Source organism: Pantherophis guttatus, chromosome 5, assembly GCF_059756535.1.
Source record: "Pantherophis guttatus breed Tessera chromosome 5, ASM5975653v1, whole genome shotgun sequence".
Classification (NCBI taxonomy): Eukaryota; Metazoa; Chordata; class Lepidosauria; order Squamata; family Colubridae; genus Pantherophis; species Pantherophis guttatus.
Window position 1 is genome coordinate 23,038,999 of NC_142067.1, and position 17,864 is coordinate 23,056,862.

At 36.6% G+C, this 17,864-nt stretch overlaps 2 long non-coding RNA genes across 2 annotated transcripts in view; one reads left to right on the forward strand and one right to left on the reverse strand.

Annotated features, from left to right (window-relative positions):
• LOC117661526 (uncharacterized) overlaps nucleotides 1-14,055 on the forward strand; it is a 32,911-nt gene extending 18,856 nt beyond the window's left edge. The window contains exons 3-4 of the long non-coding RNA XR_004590037.2: nucleotides 8,762-8,921; nucleotides 13,841-14,055. This is a non-coding gene — a long non-coding RNA (uncharacterized LOC117661526). The remainder of the gene's footprint in view (nucleotides 1-8,761; nucleotides 8,922-13,840) is intronic.
• LOC117661536 (uncharacterized) lies at nucleotides 903-6,214 on the reverse strand. The gene is made up of 2 exons (XR_004590041.2): nucleotides 6,112-6,214; nucleotides 903-1,087 (listed from the first exon to the last, which is right to left on the reverse strand). It is a non-coding gene; the product is annotated as an uncharacterized LOC117661536 (long non-coding RNA).
• Nucleotides 14,056-17,864: the final 3,809 nt, after the last annotated feature.

Sequence of the window (17,864 nt, forward strand, 5' to 3'; positions counted from 1 at the left end):
AACCCTTTTTCTTTCATTCTTTTGCTCAAAAATAAAAAGAACTAACGAATTTCTGTTCAAGAACTAAATTTTGCTTTGTAAAAGGTCTGTTTTGCACTTTTCTTTCTAAAAGATATGTTCTGCACTTTATGTTTATACATACAGAGAGATACACTGTCTTGAAACATATGAGAGGTGCATAAAAAGTTATGATTCCAATGTTATTACTTGCCAACAGATGGCAGTATTGATGCACCAGAAACTCTCATGTGTTCTTTAGCATCTGTTCTTTCATTTCATTAGGTGGGGCATAAAATGTGTGCTATTGCTCATGAAATGGAAGCCTGCAGTAAATATTCACTGGTGCCATATAAGTAGCACATTGTAATTTAATTTTTGAATGTTGAATGAGTTCCTCCAATTGAAATTTATTGCTGAATGCAGGTGGTTTATGGTGATGAGTAGGGAAAATCTCATGGCAATGGTTTCTTATTCCATCTTCCCTATATAGTAAGTCAAACTTAGCACTATGCAATTTCCTCTTTTTCCCAAAATAAAGGAATATTTTTGTGGGTATTTGTTTTACCCAAATGAAGAGATGGAAAAGTCTGTCCATTCATGGCCGAAGAGATGAAGTGTGGAGTTTTTTCATGACAGTTTTAAGAAGATTGTCAAATGTGGACACAATTGAATAGCGATTATATACGAGTAATAAAAGAGTTCATTTCAAGGATTATTTTTTCTGTTTATTTAAAAAATCCTTAGTTAAACTAAAGAGATGGAGATGTGGAGACATTACTTTACATTCAACTATCATAATTCAGATTCCCAATGCTAATTATACTCTTCTCTCCAAATATTTTGAACAATTGTTGGAACTGACAGAATTGTCTAGGAATCAATAAAATTTAAGCTACACTAACTACACATTGAAGTACTTTATTCATTACAAAATTCATTATTTTCTCACAACTGCTGTTGTCACTCTTTTGTATCTTTCTTCCTTTGACTCTTTGAACTCAAGACTCTCGAATCTTGCTGATGAGATTTTGTGCTGTAAGTGTTCTTGATTCTTCTTCATTTTCTGATGATTGAATTTCTCCAGAGTCTGTAATGAAGATGGGAATTCTCTTTTAAATACCTCTATTGTATTTTTCCCTCTCTGAAAGTCTTTCCAATCACTATTTGAAAAAAAAATAATGGCGTAGCATCTCTGATACCTAGAAGAAGCACAGCCCGGCCTGGACATAAACAAGAGCTGCTCTCTACTAGCTACATGAAAAAACACTTTGAAACAGAGCTTAGTATCCATTGGTCTATTTATACTGACAGCGTGTTTTACCTGCCTAAAACAGTTCTTGAAGAAATAGCTCCTCTTGTACATGCTTTCTTTCTCCCTTTCCACTTCTTCCCCACTACTCTTCTATTGAAAAATGTTGACCAGTGAAAGCTGACAAGAGAATAAATTATTCTAATAATACAGTTAATAATTCCCCAACTGTCCTTGTTCATCTTCCATCTGGATACACTTCTTAAAACGTATGCTTTTGTTTCACACCTTCCATTTGTACAACAACATGTGCACGATAGCCCAGCTCCAGGCTTCCTGCTTCAGCTACCAGTTTTATCTGGGTTCTTTGATGTAAAATCTACCAGTTGTGAAACAAAAGCTTGAACAGTGTTTAAAGTCAGCCAAGGGTAAAAAAAACCCCACTGTGGGCTCAGCAGCTCTGAGTGACAGTTCATGGAAGCTATCCTGAACTCCTCCATCAAATGGTTACCATGGGGGGTTGATATTCTAAGAAAAGAGGGGAAACCCTGTGCTTATCACTTTTGTAAGGGCAGAAACATTTTAGACTGTAAAAGGTGATGTAGGTCCCCAAAGCATGCAACTAGTTTTGTATGCCTAAGGAATGCTCAGAGATTGAATTTTGAACATGGTCCCTCCCCCATACCATATGGCAAATCTCTTTTGAAACCAAAGGGAGTTCCATAAGCAGTTTTTTGTAGAATAGGGGAGTCTTCTGTTCAAATGAAAAATGTCAAAAAAACCTCCCCTGGGCATGAGGGGAGGCTGAGGATGAATCTAACATTGCCCACTGGATTCTGGCCAGTGAAACTAATTATATCAGTAAAGCAAACAAGATTAGGTATGAGCAGTTATAATGGCTTTCAACGCATAATCCCTTGTATTTTTCTGGAGTACAATTCTTTTTGGAAACTGGACTTGGTATGAAATAATGTTGTGCTCATTTGAAATAAGACAAATTAAATTGTCTTATTTCATTTGAAATAAGACAAATAAGACTATTCCACTATACATGGACTATTAGTTTTATTTGGCCAGTTCTTTGAAATACCGGCTTACTTGGGGGTTGCTAAAAGTAACTATTAGGAACATTTTCTTATGACGTTCTGATATACACACGGAACCAACTTGTCCAAATGTGAGATGCTTCTTTCAATAGCAAAATTAAAACTGTCTCTGGGAGCTTAAGGTATAAATTTTAGTAATGCTACAAGGAAGAGATGCAGAGTAACCCCGTTACCTGGAATGAACTACAATGAAAGCTATTTATTTGGCACTTTTCTTTCCATGTATGGCTTTACTCTTTGCAAAATCAGAAGCAAAGTTTTGCTTGTGTAAGAAATTAGTGTAATCATTTGGTCATTTCCACATTCTCTTCCATAATCTTTCTCCAGCATAGACTATACACCCATCTTTTTCCAATATGTAGGCATAGGTGTCCACTGCTAATCACAATAATGGAAAAATGACAAAATGTATGTTGTGATACAAGGAAGTAAGTCATAGGGTTTGCACTGTGACAGTATGATGCATGCATGATCACTTCATCCCTTCACATGTACACACCCATGAACACTTTACTTGCAGGCTACTTGGTTTTGTTCCATATTTGCTGATGTGAAGTTGTTATCCCTTTGACAATTGCTTTGAACAGTTCAGTGGGCATTTTATTTGCACCTGGTGCTTTTTTATTTAATATTTGGTTTATTGCCTTTCTACTTTTTTTCCTGAAGCTTCAATTGGTTCAAAAGTTAGTAGTTTGTATACTGGTGAGAGGTGATGTAAACAGTGCTATACCAATACTGGTTATGCCGCATTTCTAGATACAAATCAAATTGGTTATTACCTATGTAAAATAAAATCCTTCATTTGAAATGTGATTTGTTATGCGGCATAAGGACTAGGCTCAATTTTTCTGTAAGTATCCTATTGGGAAAGGATTTACGATTTAATCAAATTTAAATCAGTAAATTTAGATCAATGTTTGCATTTAAGCTTATCTAGTATTACAGAACAAATCCCTACTCTTGATCTCTCAACAAAGAGATCAAGAAAGAAAAGAAAATTTGATTCCAGATGTCTGCTGCTTCATCTCTTTTCTCTACTCAAAGTCTCAAAGTTACAGAAGTGTGGAAGGACTGTGCCCCTTTACCAGCTCCTTCAGAATGTTTGGCTTCAGTTGCCATCTTCTCCTGTCTTTCTTTCTACTTAACCTCATTGCTTCTGAGGCATGGAAGAATTACACATTTGTTTAAAAGTTACTGATTGTGTATGTGTGTTGAAATCTTGCCAAGAAAACTGCAGGGAGTTGTCCAGGCAGTCACTGGAGTTAAGGAAAAAGAGTTTTTTTCCTTAACTCCAGTGACTGCCTGGACAACTCCCTGCAGTTTTCTTGGCAAGATTTTTTGGAAGTGGTTTGCTACTTCCGAGGCTGAAAGAGAGAGAGAGAGAGAGAGAGAGAGAGTGGATAGCCCAAGCTCATCCAATTGACTTTGTGACTAAGGTTGGACTAGAATTCACAGTCTTGCAGTTTAGCCTTAATCACAACACCAAATTGGTTCCATCTACTGGTTTATGGGCTATAATTCCCAAACCTCTTTTTTTTTTTTACATACTTATTGTAAAAGTTCAAGCTAGCAGCATCTGAGAATTTGAAAACATCCCTAAATCTAGTGAATATTACTATTTATTTTACCTATTATTGAAACCTGGGACAGATCTTCCTGGAGAAAACCATTCTATATGGTTGACTTGATAGTATATAACCAATCAATTATCTATTACTTATTGAAATACCCATACATTTTCCATTATTGAGGTTTGAAAAACATATCCCTATCCTCCTCACCTTGCTACTCTTAGAAATGGAAGAGTTTGTGGGGTTGCACTGTTTTTTCATGCTGAATTAAAATTGTATCCCTTGCCACTGGACATTTCTGAATTCAGTACAACCTTATTTGAAATGATTGTAAGTGTCAAGTTTCGAGGTCGTCTCAAATAAATTGCATTTCAAACAAAGTCTTTGAAGAAAAACTCCCATTTATTAAGCACGACATTCTAGCTCCGACTCATCCCAGCCAACACTGACTTCCAGACCCAAACCCCTCCCTTTCCATTCCCCACTCCCCTGCACTCATTGGCCATCTTCCAAGTCACTCTACCCCTAATCTACTGCTCCAGCTCAAAGGAATTTCCCCCCTCCCATCCCATTTCCTAGGGGATATTATCTCCAGGGAAAATAAGTAGGTGAAAAGTCAAACGTCCCTTTTCAGGGGTCTCCATTTCTCCTTCTTATGTCAGCACTAGAGTAAATGCAGCTTGAAGTGCTGACAGTAAGATTTCATCAAACCGCTTCAGGTATTACTGGCAATGGTTTACCAGTCTCCAGGTGTTAACCCCAGCTTCCTTGAAGAATTTTCAGCCTGCATCAATATTTTAGTTGTCCCAGGGTTGTCCTGTTAGCTGTGGATTTCAGTATCTGCCCTGATAGTTATGGTTTTTCCCAGTAGCTTTTAAATCTTTGGCAACTTTGGCTATCTGTAAACCAACTTCAAACATTTGACTTAATTATAGAATTTTAGATCCAATATTTTATTATGTATTTCATATTGATAGGTTTGTTCATTATCCAGTGTACTTTTCATTGGTATTTCTTCTTCAGTGACTCAAACTATCTGAAACTAGTTTTTGCTATCACATCCCCAGCAAGTCAGTAAATTTGCTAAAGTATATGTTGAAGCCACAGGATCCTGGTCCTATTAAAAATGTATGCTACTAAACCAAGCTTTCCTCATCCTTTGCTTATTGAAACTCTTCATTCACAATACTCACTGGCCCAATGCCTAGAGAGCTATTAGTGGAAAACCCAGAATTTTTCACAGCTTAAAAGAGTTTACAGTTCTCTGGCTTCTTAGTAGCACTGAATTTACATAAGCAAAATTATTGTCCACAAATAATTTTGGCACAGGCGACCTGGCAACGTTTCAGGAGTTTTTAATCACTCCTGTCACTAACAGGTGACCATACTGTCTCCATTGATGAAGCTCCACCAGCAAATGCTCCAGATAATTTCTTTATAGCTAAGATTTGGGCTGTTTTACATGTCCTTCCCTGAGATTGTTCCTCCTCCCCTCAGCAAGGGTTTACTTTTGCCTCAGTTGTTTCTGTCAGCCATTTGAGGTAGACTAGATAGAAATCCAAAGCCATGAATACTAATACTATTTTTATTGTAAAGTTACAATAATAGAATCTTCTCCTTTTCAAAAATAAAAAATAATTAAAAAGCTACAAAGGAAAAAAACAAAACACCCATCGCTCCAACAACCAACACCCAGACAAAAAAAAAAAGACCAGCCAGAAAACAATAGCTTAATTAAGGAACTACTGAGAACACCTCCCCCACCCCAAAAAAATAACCTGGCAGGGCAAGGCTGCTATAAACAGAGTATTCACAGTGATGATGTTACCTAGTTGGGTAATGAGAAACCTGCAAACAACCAAGTTCAGAGAGCACCAAGGATTCTACAATTAGATCTAACTATAATTCAAGACAGTTTCCTCTGGGTTGTAAAATATTGATTATGTATTGTTGCATTTGAACTCTCTTGCATGGATGATGTTATCTAGGTAACATCATTACCTAGTTGGATAATGAAAAGTCTGCTAGCAAACAGCTAAACTTAGATACCACCAAGAACTTCACAGTTCAACACTGAGCAACAGATCTTCTCTTTTACTGACATATCTGACACAAAGTACAACACATAGTTTGATTGGTAGATATCCCTTATGTTTGAAAATAAATCCTGAAAACATATGCCTACCAATATATTTTGGAATTGTGTTTCTGAACTTCCACATTAGATGGATTCATTTTTTTGCTGGATAGAATTTTTTGCTATCAATTTAGACCACAAGCTTCAGTTTCTGAAAAAGATACATATCAGATTATACAAGATGATGTTCTTTGCATTTTACAGATCAGTCCCTGCTGAGTAATTCGTTAAACTAACCTAGCCATCATTATCGTGGCTCTTATAATTATTACAACTTTATATGCTATGCAATCCTGCCAATAAACATATACATCACAAAAAAGAAAAATAACATTAAACCGTACAAGCAACATAGAGGTCTACTTGACTTTTTCCAAACTGGGTCAAAGCAAGCCATGGAAGCAATTAACCTTGTGCTTCATTAACAAGTAAATTAAATTCTGTGCATATTGAAGAGTTGGTGAATGTAACATTCTGCCTATGGAGCAGAGTTAAAGGGCATGAGTCAATTCTCCAATGCTTGCCAAAAGTGTTAATTTATTTTATGCACCAGTTAGTAAGTTAGTGGAGAAAAAAAAATCAATATTTCTGGCACATTTCATAAACTGAGAAATATTTCAGACTTGTCATGTTTGATAGATAAAGCGGTGGAAACTGCAAAGTGCATGTTGGGAAGCACAATTGCTCTTTAAATCTTGATAGATGATGTCACTGGGGATTTATGGAATAGCAGCATTTGGAACATATTGTTCAGAATACAAAATGTGTTTGAAGAAAGAATTCTTTTCAGTGTTTTGACCTTACTCTGAAACCGGGCAATGAAATTCCATTTTGTCACTTGTAGTATCCTAAATAGGATGAAACTTCTCATTATGTTGCTTGTGGTTGTTTATTGGGTCCCTTTTTTTTTTTTTTTTTTGTTCTGGAAACTATTCAAGGAAGGAGCACAATGGTGAGGAGAAATTGTGAACTCTTCATACAACTACCACTGGGTGCTTGCTTTACAAGAAAGAGCAACACAAAGCAATAGAAAAAGAAACATTTTTATAGAAGTTGAGAGCTACAAGGAGTGAAATCCTAGAGAACCGATTGATTGGCTGTATTGGGGAAGATGATCAGGTCCTTGGTGGTGTACCTGAGTTCAATTGTTAGGCAAAACAGGCCTTTTAGGAGTACAGCAAAGCCGTGAAAGTTCCTTATTAGGGAATATGGAATGTTGAAGTCAACAGGCTGACCTTGAAATGTTGGGATTTCTCTAGGTTCAATTCCTGTGTAAGGGCTTGGACTGTACCATTTACTGGGAAATGGTATAGTCCAAGGTAATTACAAATTCCCTTGGATTGTACTATTTACTGGTGAGGAAGTGTCTATGCTTTGGTTTAGATGGAATTGTAAGTGACTTTGTTGTGGGAGTCAGTTTGAGTCTACTAGAATCAGGCAAAGAAAACTGGATTTGACCCTACTTTTGTTCAAAAGCTTGGGGGGGTGGATTTTGCTGCCTCCGTTTTATTTATTAAATTAATTTTCTCCACCCGTTTTTCCCAACAATTTTTTTTTTTTGCATGTATGAGTATAGTCACTATAAAAAGCCTTACATCATTAGATAGCCTCCTTAGCAGAAGAACATCAGTTCACTAGCCAAGGCTTTCCAGGCCAATGTAAGCAAGTTTTCGTTGACTCAGATGAACTTCTAGCAGAATGTTCTTCTCCTCAGCCATGCAAGCTGTAAAAACAGGCAAGTGTTTAACAGAGCAAATAATTCCTCTAGTGAGTTGGAATGACCATACTATTGAATTGCTTACATAAGTCTTGTTGGCTTTCAACAGTTGCAGAGACATTTTTCTACACAGGGTGCTGTATATCCTAAACTGCCAAGTTACACAGTCCTGTCGGCATGAACAACTGCTAGCATGGGAGCTGTGAATTATTTTGTAGCAGTACCTTGAAAGATATGAGTTTCCCATCCCTATTCAATTATTTTAAAAGGTGAGGACCTCTGCCAACAGGACTCCCTGGGAGCTATCCAAGGTCCTATTTTTTATTGCTCATTCCATCCAAAACCTCTGCCTGATTTGTTCATCTTGCTGGCTCAGATTATTGCTACCTTTTCTGACACCACTGACTCCTCCGGCAAATCGCAGGCATTCTTAGAAATGTGTATATTCAAGTTCAGTAGCACTGCAGCAGATGTAGTGTCACAATATAATTTCAGCCATGACAGTTGGATGCTGGATGATTATTTAGCCAGTATTTTCCAATCTGGGCAGTCTGTGGATCTGAAATGTGGAAAAGCAAATATAGACTCTAGTGTTAGTCAGTGAGTGAGGCTATACGTCAATCTTATACCTACCATCTTACACTTGACAGTAAGTGTCATTGAGGTCAACAAGACTTATTTCTAAATAGGCAGAAATATGATTGTAAATAATTCAGGAGGATGAATGCAGCAGCCAAATAACAGGCTCAAATGTTATTCAGAACGTGTAAAATTAATACAATTTATTATTTTTCTGTAAAAATTATTCCATCAGACAGATTTGTTTTTGCCTTTTACATCAAATAACTGGAAGAACCCTAGGCCTATATATTTATGGTATTTACACTGAAAGTGGTTTATATGCACCTATCGTATATGCATGGGTAGTAAATTCATTTCATTCCTTCATTAAGTTAATTCATTGGTTTCTTGTAATTCCAGATCATTTATCTACAAGTTAAAAAAATCCACTGCAATGAACACCAGGGGATCCAACTTTGAGCATCATTCCATAAATTCCTGTTGGAATCATACTGAGTATTTTCCAGTCCTGATGAAAAAGCGCCTTCTTAAAGAGAAGCTACATATTTCTTATCAGAAAGTCAGTAAATTTACTTTTTAGTTTATAGGTCAATTAATCTTATGATTTCTTAACTTATTAGTTGGTTTCTGTCCATTCAGTTCACTCCTGAAAAAGTGAACTCAGACAAAGGCGTCTGTCTTAGATCCTTATCAGTGAAAACAAATGCAAAAACAATCATTTACTTATTTATAATTAATGTATCATCTTTTAACATTTTACATCCTATCAGCCAATAGTCTTCTGGAACAATTTCCTATTTCAACTATATTTAAATAAAATTTGTTGCTTGTCTTAATGTTTTTTATTATATGCTCCTCAAACCTTTTCTGCAACTTTTATTGAATGCCTGCATTTCTTTTATTTTTTGATCAAATACTATGTTCCTTTTTATTCTTGACTGAGCAAGAGTTCCATTTAAAAAAGAATAGTTAGATATTAGTTAGATATTAGGTTATCTAACTCTGTTCATTAGTAACTGAGTTGTGTATTCCTATTGAGAATCTATTATTGTGATTTTAAATAATCTACAAGATTTCTAGAGAGACCCTTTTTATTCTATCAGCTTCTTAACTAATACCCTTATTCCTTTGGAATGTTATTCTATTGAAATCAAATATTATTTTGACAATGATACACTGTCTTACTGAGCATAGAACAATATTAGGAACATTGTTTCAAACTAGACTAGTAGTTTTTATGATGTACAATATTAGACCCTGGGAACTTCTTAGGATGAATTTAGGGCTACATCCTAAATGAACTGTTCTGAAGCAAAATCATTTAGTATTATTAGAAAGATGATCACTTTGACACATCCAGAACATACATTTTCCCAATCTATGTGCACAGAAATGAAAATTGCTTGTACCGCTTCATTTGCAGGCATTTAGTTTTCTACCAACTTTTTAAACATTTTTAAGGGAACATTGTTCTCGATGTTCCTTTCATATAGAACCTCCCATGGTATCTATAGGAAATGATCAGGCTGAACCTGAAGGAGGGGTCAAAAGAGCCTTGGTAGTACAGTGGTCTAAAGCACCCTGTTATTAAGAACAGCTGCCTGCAATTACTGCAGGTTCGAATCTCGCCAAGGCTCAAGGTTGACTCAGCCTTCCATCTTTTTAAAGGTAAATTGAGGACCCAGTTGTGGGGGCAATAAGCTGACTTTGTATAAATATACAAAAGAATGAAGGCTATTGCTTAGCGCATTGTAAGCCGCCCTGAGTCTCCGGAGAAGGGCGGCATATAAATCAAATTAAAAAAAAAAAGAACTATCAGTCATGAGTCCCTGCACACCCACAAGAGATCTAAGTCCAACCCACCCTGAATTCCTTTCTGTTCTTAACTCCCACTAATTTCCCTTAACCGTTAGTAGTTTGGATTCTTGTAGAGAGCTTAAGTTTGCAATTAATCGCTATACTCATTTGAACTGCCTGAATCTCCTTACTTCCCGGCACTTGACAGTATCATGTTGGTTTTCTCCATTCTACCACATGTTCATTATATCTACATCCTCTTCTAGCAATAAGTGCTCCAGTTCTCTTATCTTGGCCCTCTGGTACCTACGTATAAATGTTTATATAAAGCTTTCCCTCTGACCCCCATGCCCCCATTTCCAATATCCTTATTACTATATAGCCTTGAGGCTTTCTCACTGGAATATACAACTTTCCAAATTTGCAACATTCCTCTTTGAACAATGATAATTTTTACTCTTATTCTTCGGGATCATCTTTCTCAAACCAGATATTCCCTGTCTCCTGTCAACTTCTCACACTCATTCACCAAAATCAAATTAAAACCTGCTCTACTGTTTTGAAATTAAGAGCCAAGATTTTGATACATTTCTGATGCGGCACTTTCTTTTATAGAAGCCTGGTTTCTCTTAAAAGATAACCTAGGGCCTTACACTAGGAGCTTTCAAGGGATACAAGGGACATATACACTACACCCAAGTGGTGCACTAGTGAGTAGCTAATAACCTGCAGAAAGAGAAAAAGGCTAAATGCAATTGGGAATTTTGTTTAACAGTTAAAAGCAACAAAAATATATATGCCGCCTGACTCCAAGTGACTTTGTAATATATAGAAGAGTACATTGTGATTTCAGCAAAGCATACAATTCATTACTCTGTGCTGTTCTAATAGAGAATGTAGAAAATTGTGAACTGGATTGTATTACATTAGAAGTATACAGAGTTGGTTGAACAATTGCACCCACAACTATAGATGCCTGAGAAAATGATCAGTCAGGGCCCTGGTCTACCTTGCCATTCAAGTTATTTATAAATTAATTTGAATGAAGGGATGGAAAATATAATTATCATAATAGGCGAAGGGATATAAGGGGGATATCAACACCTTGGGAGAACAGTATTAATATTCAAAGCAATCTTGATCTGTAAGAATGAGAGGAACCAACACAATGAATTTCAAAAGAAATACATGCAAAATCCTGTATTTGGATGGAAAAATTAAATACATGAGCGTAGGATGGTGTGAAAGGAGAACAATATTAGGTAGCAATGCATGCAGAAAGAAGCTGTGCGTCTTGATAGAGCAGAAACCAATAACGTGATATAGCTGTCAAAAACAGCATATACAGTATATATAGGCACATAGCCCGTGCCTACAGTCAGTTTCACATAGATGACAGTACAAATCACTACACAATTATAATTATGACTAATGACTATTTCTTTTTTACAAACCATGATTTTAAAGAGTGGAAGTTGTACATAGTTGGCCCCAAAGTACAGTTGCATGTGATAACAGGTTCCTATGTGACCCACTATTTTCCTACTGTTCTATCTGACTGTCAATCTCCTTTCATCCAAAGGATTGTTGATTTCTTGCTGCCCTTCCTAACACACATTCCGTGAGGGTCTCTGCCTATTGTGAGATGCAAAGCAATGAAAAGCACTGAGACAAGCAATGCTATTCAAGCTCACTAGCTCATGAAAATGCCTTGAGAACTATAAAAGGAGCCCACTAAATCATGGTCTTAAAGGAAACAGGCTCCTCAGTGGAACTTACAATTATAGACTGAAACCCTTTTTAAAAAACAGCCACCAACACAAAGCACCTTTCTGAATGCAAATGCTATTGAAGCATTCTCTCTCCCAAGTAATACACCTTAGACTATATTCTCTCTGTGTGCCTGTGTGCGGGTGCACTCATGCATGTGTGTGTTAAGGCAGGAGGGAAGATAAATGCACTCTAACCTATTTGGCAACTATTCCTGCAAATTTTGCATTACTTTTAAGAGGTATGTGGTGAAACAAATGTCTTGCATCGATGATGACAAAGGTAAACAATCCAGAAAGCTGCTGTTTTGTGGATTATTGTTTGAAATTACTTTGTCTTTAATAAGAAAAAATATTTTAAAAATAACTTTTAAAAAGGAACAAATATGTAGAAAGGGAAAAGATATACAGAATGCTGGTAAAAGAAAACTTGGATTGTGAAGAATAAAAGGAACAGCAAGTAACTGCAGATATCCTTAAAATAACCTAGCTTGTTTTCTGTGGAAAGAAAGGGGAAATCATTGTAAAGACTAAAGCTTGAGCAAAAGTACAGGCCGACTCAGGCACTGAATAGATACCATCAGGGAAGAACGTGTAGTATATTTCTATCTGTTGGGGAACCTGATTTATCTACAACACAAAACATTTTATCATCAGGTCTTCCTAACCTCTTTCCTTGCCTCTCAAGTCTCTTACAGCCATAAACCTGAGGGCCAAACATGTTGGAAGATGTGAAAGTTCGGGTTAGGGATAAACTGTTAAGGAGAAAATCTATGTCATTGATAATACTTGACACTGATTTGATGGCACATAATCAATCAACCATGTCCTAATTTGTTAAGGCGCAAGTAAAAATGCTGAAAGCCATTATCAATATGGCAGCTAAATTATTAACTAGGATCAGAAAGATCCAGATTGAAGCCATTCTCAATCAACCTTAGCAACTCACGGTGTGTAACTATCACTTAGGCCATCTTATCTCACAGAATTGCTGAAACATTGGAGGCTGAAGCACTATAATCACTATCTTGAATTCCTGAAGGAAAGATGAATACAATTTTAAAGAATGATAAAAAAAAACTCTTGGGAAGGTTCATGAAAAGGAGAAATCATGGTTTTAAAAACTATTTTTAATATTTCCCTGGGGTATTTATTTCACTGCTTCTTTTATTCAAATTATGTTTGCCTTCTGCTATATGGACTTCGGTAATTCATACGATACTCTATACCATTTATAGGAAGTGAACAACTAATCTTAATTTGTGACCACAGACATAAGACCCATGCTTAAATAATCTAAATACCAGATATTCATACCTAGCACAATTTGAACCGAGACCTTATAGTATCCAGAAGCATCTTGCTCAGTGCTCTTGGCTCTCTGGAGCCAGACAAGTCAAGAGGTTTTCAAGAAGAGACTAGACAACCATTTCTTTGGAATGTATTGGTATAGGGTCTCCTGCTCCAGCAGAGGGTTGGACTAGAAGATCTAAACGGTCCCTTCTAACCCCATTATTCTGTTCTGTGAGCCAATGTTTGAATGTGGGGTTGTCAGCACAAAGCAAATGCACTACCACAGACCTGCAGTCCTCCTTTTGGTAATAGTATCTGAAATAAGTTACTGTAGATCAAATCCTACTGTTGCAGGTTACACCATAGGGCTTGTCAGATTTAAATTAATGAAGGAGATTTTCCTATTGCCACAAGTTCCTCCTGATTTAAAACTATCCCCCAAGCTATATTGCTTGGGGGATATATTGTATTGGGATATTGCATATACTATATTGTATTAGGAAGTGCTTTGTGGGCATTCTTGAAAATTAAGCTGTTCCATAGACATAAGTATTTTTTTTCCTATATGGACCAACATGTTGAAGACATTGTTTCTTCATTTCTCTTCTATTCTCTCTAGGTCGTATCCTTCAACATGTCTGAACAATTGGGAAAAGTCTGGATTTATGCAGCAGAGAATTTTCTAACAAGATAGTAACATCGAAAAAGCTGCATGCTATTTGGTTATGATTGATTTTTTTAATCAGTTACTGAGAGGTTTAAAATACAGGATGTGTTTATTGGATAAACTTTGTTCAAAATCTTTTACCATTAAAAATACATTTTTGTATCATTGGACTGATCTCAGTTTTGTTTAGGGAAACCTGAGCAGGGGAGGAAAAAACGGGAACAGAGACAGAGAAAGAGAAAGGGAAGCTCACATAATGGAAGGTTATCTCCTTTCTAAACAGAACTTCTAAAAAGCTAGAACATAAGGAGGAGTGGATTTTATTCCATTTTACTTTTTTTTTTTTACATTTTTTTTAAATTATTATTATTTTTAAATTTGATTTATATGCCGCCCTTCTCCGGAGACTCAGGGCAGCTTACAATGCGTTAAGCAATAGCCTTCATACTTTTGTATATTTATACAAAGTCAGCTTATTGCCCCCACAAACTGGGTCCTCAATTTACCCACCTTAGAAAGGATGGAAGGCTAAGTCGACCTTGAGCCTGGTGAGAATTGAACTCGCAGTAATTGCAGGCAGCTGGATGTTAAATGCTGCCTTTTATGTTTTTCAGATATGAAATTCCAGGAGTCACTTTAGAGTTCTATGGTATAAAACTACAACAAACAGACATTTCCCAGAGCAACTATCATTAGTTGAAAAGAACACAAGGCTAAATGGTCAGATTGATTTTCCTGGGGTAATAATGAATGCATTATTTTATAAACAAGTTTTCCTGACCACCGTCCAACCTTATTTATTACCAGAAAAATCAAATCATCATTTAACAATATGGTAGGAAGCTAGGAGAAATGGAACTAAAGGAAACACAGCCTTTATACAAAGTGACGATTATTGTAGTGGAGAAGCAAAATAAATGGCAACCATCATATCGTATCACAGACTATGTAAAAAGGGAGCAGTTTCTGCAAGTTTGGCCATCTGGGCTGTGTTTGGTCTCTCTCTTGATAAAGCTGCTATGAGAGTTTTTGTTAAGCAAAGAATGAAGGGAGATGGGATTATTTTGTGTTAATGCTCTAGATTTAGAGTGATGCTTTCCAGAAGTGACACATTACTGTTTATCTATTTTACCCATTGTGTATTTTACTTTTATTTTCTGTGATATCAGAGTAATCAATTTATAAATTAGTACTACTTTACTGTCATCAGAGTAATCAATTTATAAATTAGTACTACTTTACTGTTAAGAGTCTAATGAAAGAGACTTTGGGAAGAAAAAATAATAATGCCATAGTAGAAAATATGGAAGAGCATTTCCTGGAAGGACTTTGTCATGTTCTGGGAGAACTGAAACTGTTCTCCATGTCAGCCTATTTCTGAAGCTCATAAAGTGATAATGGCTTTTAATTTGAAACAGTAGAGAGGGAAGGGATGAGACAAGGCCCCTGTTGTAGAGATGATTGTATTCCCCTTTGTGAGGAAATGCTTTTAAATTGCCACGCTCCTAGATTCAGGTCACTAGAAATTGGATACAGAAGGAAAATGCATAGACTCGGCACAGCCTTGCTGTACTTCCTCATATGCCCATTTGGCAGCTGTCCTACAAAACTGAATGGTTGGGAATTTAAAGCTCCAATTAAAGAAAAAGCAGCCTAGCACACAATCCTCAATTATAAGCATCTTTAATGACTATACGCACCTGAGGGATCACATAAAATTTGCATGAGATTTTCACAGTGAGATATTTTTTTAAAAAAAATCAGGCATCTCAGTAAGACGCAGTCTGATTCTGACATGAATCTGGCCAGATGAAATGCCACCTGAAGATTAGCTCTGATGTTGCATAGTAGCCTGAGAGCACATCCTTCACCTAAAATATGGGTGTAAAACTTAAAACATATTTAATATTTATTTAAATATTTAAAACATATTTAAAACAAAGAAGAGGGAATCAAGCTATTCTCCAAAGCACCTGAGGGTAGGACAAGAAGCAATGGGTGGAGAGAAGCAACTTAGAACGAAGGAGAAATTTCCTGACAGAACAATTAATCAGTGGAACAACTTGCCTCCAGAAGTTATGAATGCTCCAACACTGTAAGTTTTTAAGAAGAGATTGGACAACCATTTGTCTGAAGTGGTGTTGGGTTTCCTGTCTAGGCAGGGGGTTGGATTAGAAGACCTCCAAAGTCCCTTCCAACTCTGTTATTCTATGTTCTATATTTCCAACAAAATTAAAAATCTGTTGGAATAGTGCTGTAAACAAAGAGAAAACTCTTTACTATGTGTCATGAGACGTATCGCAATGGGTGGGCGTGGCCAATGCGTGATGCATCCGGCCTGCGGGCCGCGAGTTTGACACCCCTGCTTTAGCTTGAACAAAAATATAAAATGTTTCCGAGCATATGAGAGAGACCCCAGACACATCAGTTTTCTCATGATAGCAATGTTTGGAGAGCTGTAATGATGTAAACAAGAAACAGGGCTGACAATCTAAAATCCTTGATAGTTTTGTGACGTTATATCTACACAGGAACATAGATTTAAGCATTTTTCCTACTGAAATGTTGTAGAGCACAAAATACTGCTTTAAGAAACATTAAGTTTTAAGATCTGGATTTTTACAACTGAAGGAAATTGCCACGTGAAAGAAGTCTTAGAAAGGTTACAGGTTTTTTTGCAAATTTAACTGGATACCTCACCAATGATTTAAAAATACTAAAATATTGTTATCACACTTTTTTAATTGAAAAGCCCTCAAGCCCATTATGATGGACACTATCCATCCTGAGATTTGAGATTGATGATTTGACTTTTACAGACAGGTGACCTAGTCTTATGTAGCTTTTGATTCTCTCAAGCATTTGGTCCAGTGGATCATTTTACTATACCTCACAGACTTTTGGCCTGATCCAGCAAGTATCCTGAGGTTTTAAAATATGAGGAATATGGAGCACAGTGGCTCATGTGGTTAGGATGCTGGTGTTGGAGGTTAGCAACCCCCGTTCAAAACCCGAGCGCTGCTGTGTGGTGGGGTAAATTCCCATCATTTGCTCTAGCTCCTTGGAGGGACATGAAAGGAGTCCCCGCACCCAGCATCCCCAGAGCAATAATGATGTCACCAACTAATCTTTTCAACCAGAAGCACCTTAAAAGATGCCTCCAACAAGAACAGGATGGGAATATGAGGAATGTGAACTTGGCAATTATTAATTAAATAGATATTAATTGAAGAGTAATTTAGTAAAAACAGCTTGTCAGAATACCCACCATGAAGCAGTTAAAAGTAACTACATCTAAATCTGAAAAGTAATATTCAAGGTACCAAACCTGTATCAACTTAAGACATACATAAGTTAACCAAATAGCTAATTACTTGAGCATGTTTTAAAGACTAATTCACATAAAATATGTTGCTGCATATAGCACCTGAGGTTGTGGTTTAAAATTATGTTACACCTTCTTAAATCTGACATTTTCCAGATGTGTTGAGGCAGCAACTAGCTAAATTTTCTACTAGCAGAGCCTTTTATGCCTGACCTGGAAATTGGATGGAAGGCAGCAGTTCATTAGCAACGATCAGGACCCATAAGCAGCTCTGTGATGAAAGGGGCATTGTCCAACAAAATAGCACAGCAAGAGTGAGTTAAAAATCCCTCTCCTTCTCATATGCCACATACTGACAAATTGTCCTAATGATGGCTATTAATGTGCATGTGGGCACATGCACATGCACCCAGCAGATTTGTTTAAAGGCTTTACTATGTTGGCAGTTTTATTTTCAACCCTTAATGATCCCCAGAATAGAAATAGAATTGGTTGTATTCTCACCTTCAGAATTCCGAGATCTTTTTCTGGTACTTACCTCAATCATATCAATTCATATGGTGAAGTTAAGGATGTTTTGCCCCAAAAGGGAGAGACTTTACACTCATTTAAACTGAACCACACTTGCAATTTGGTTGACCACTCATCCAA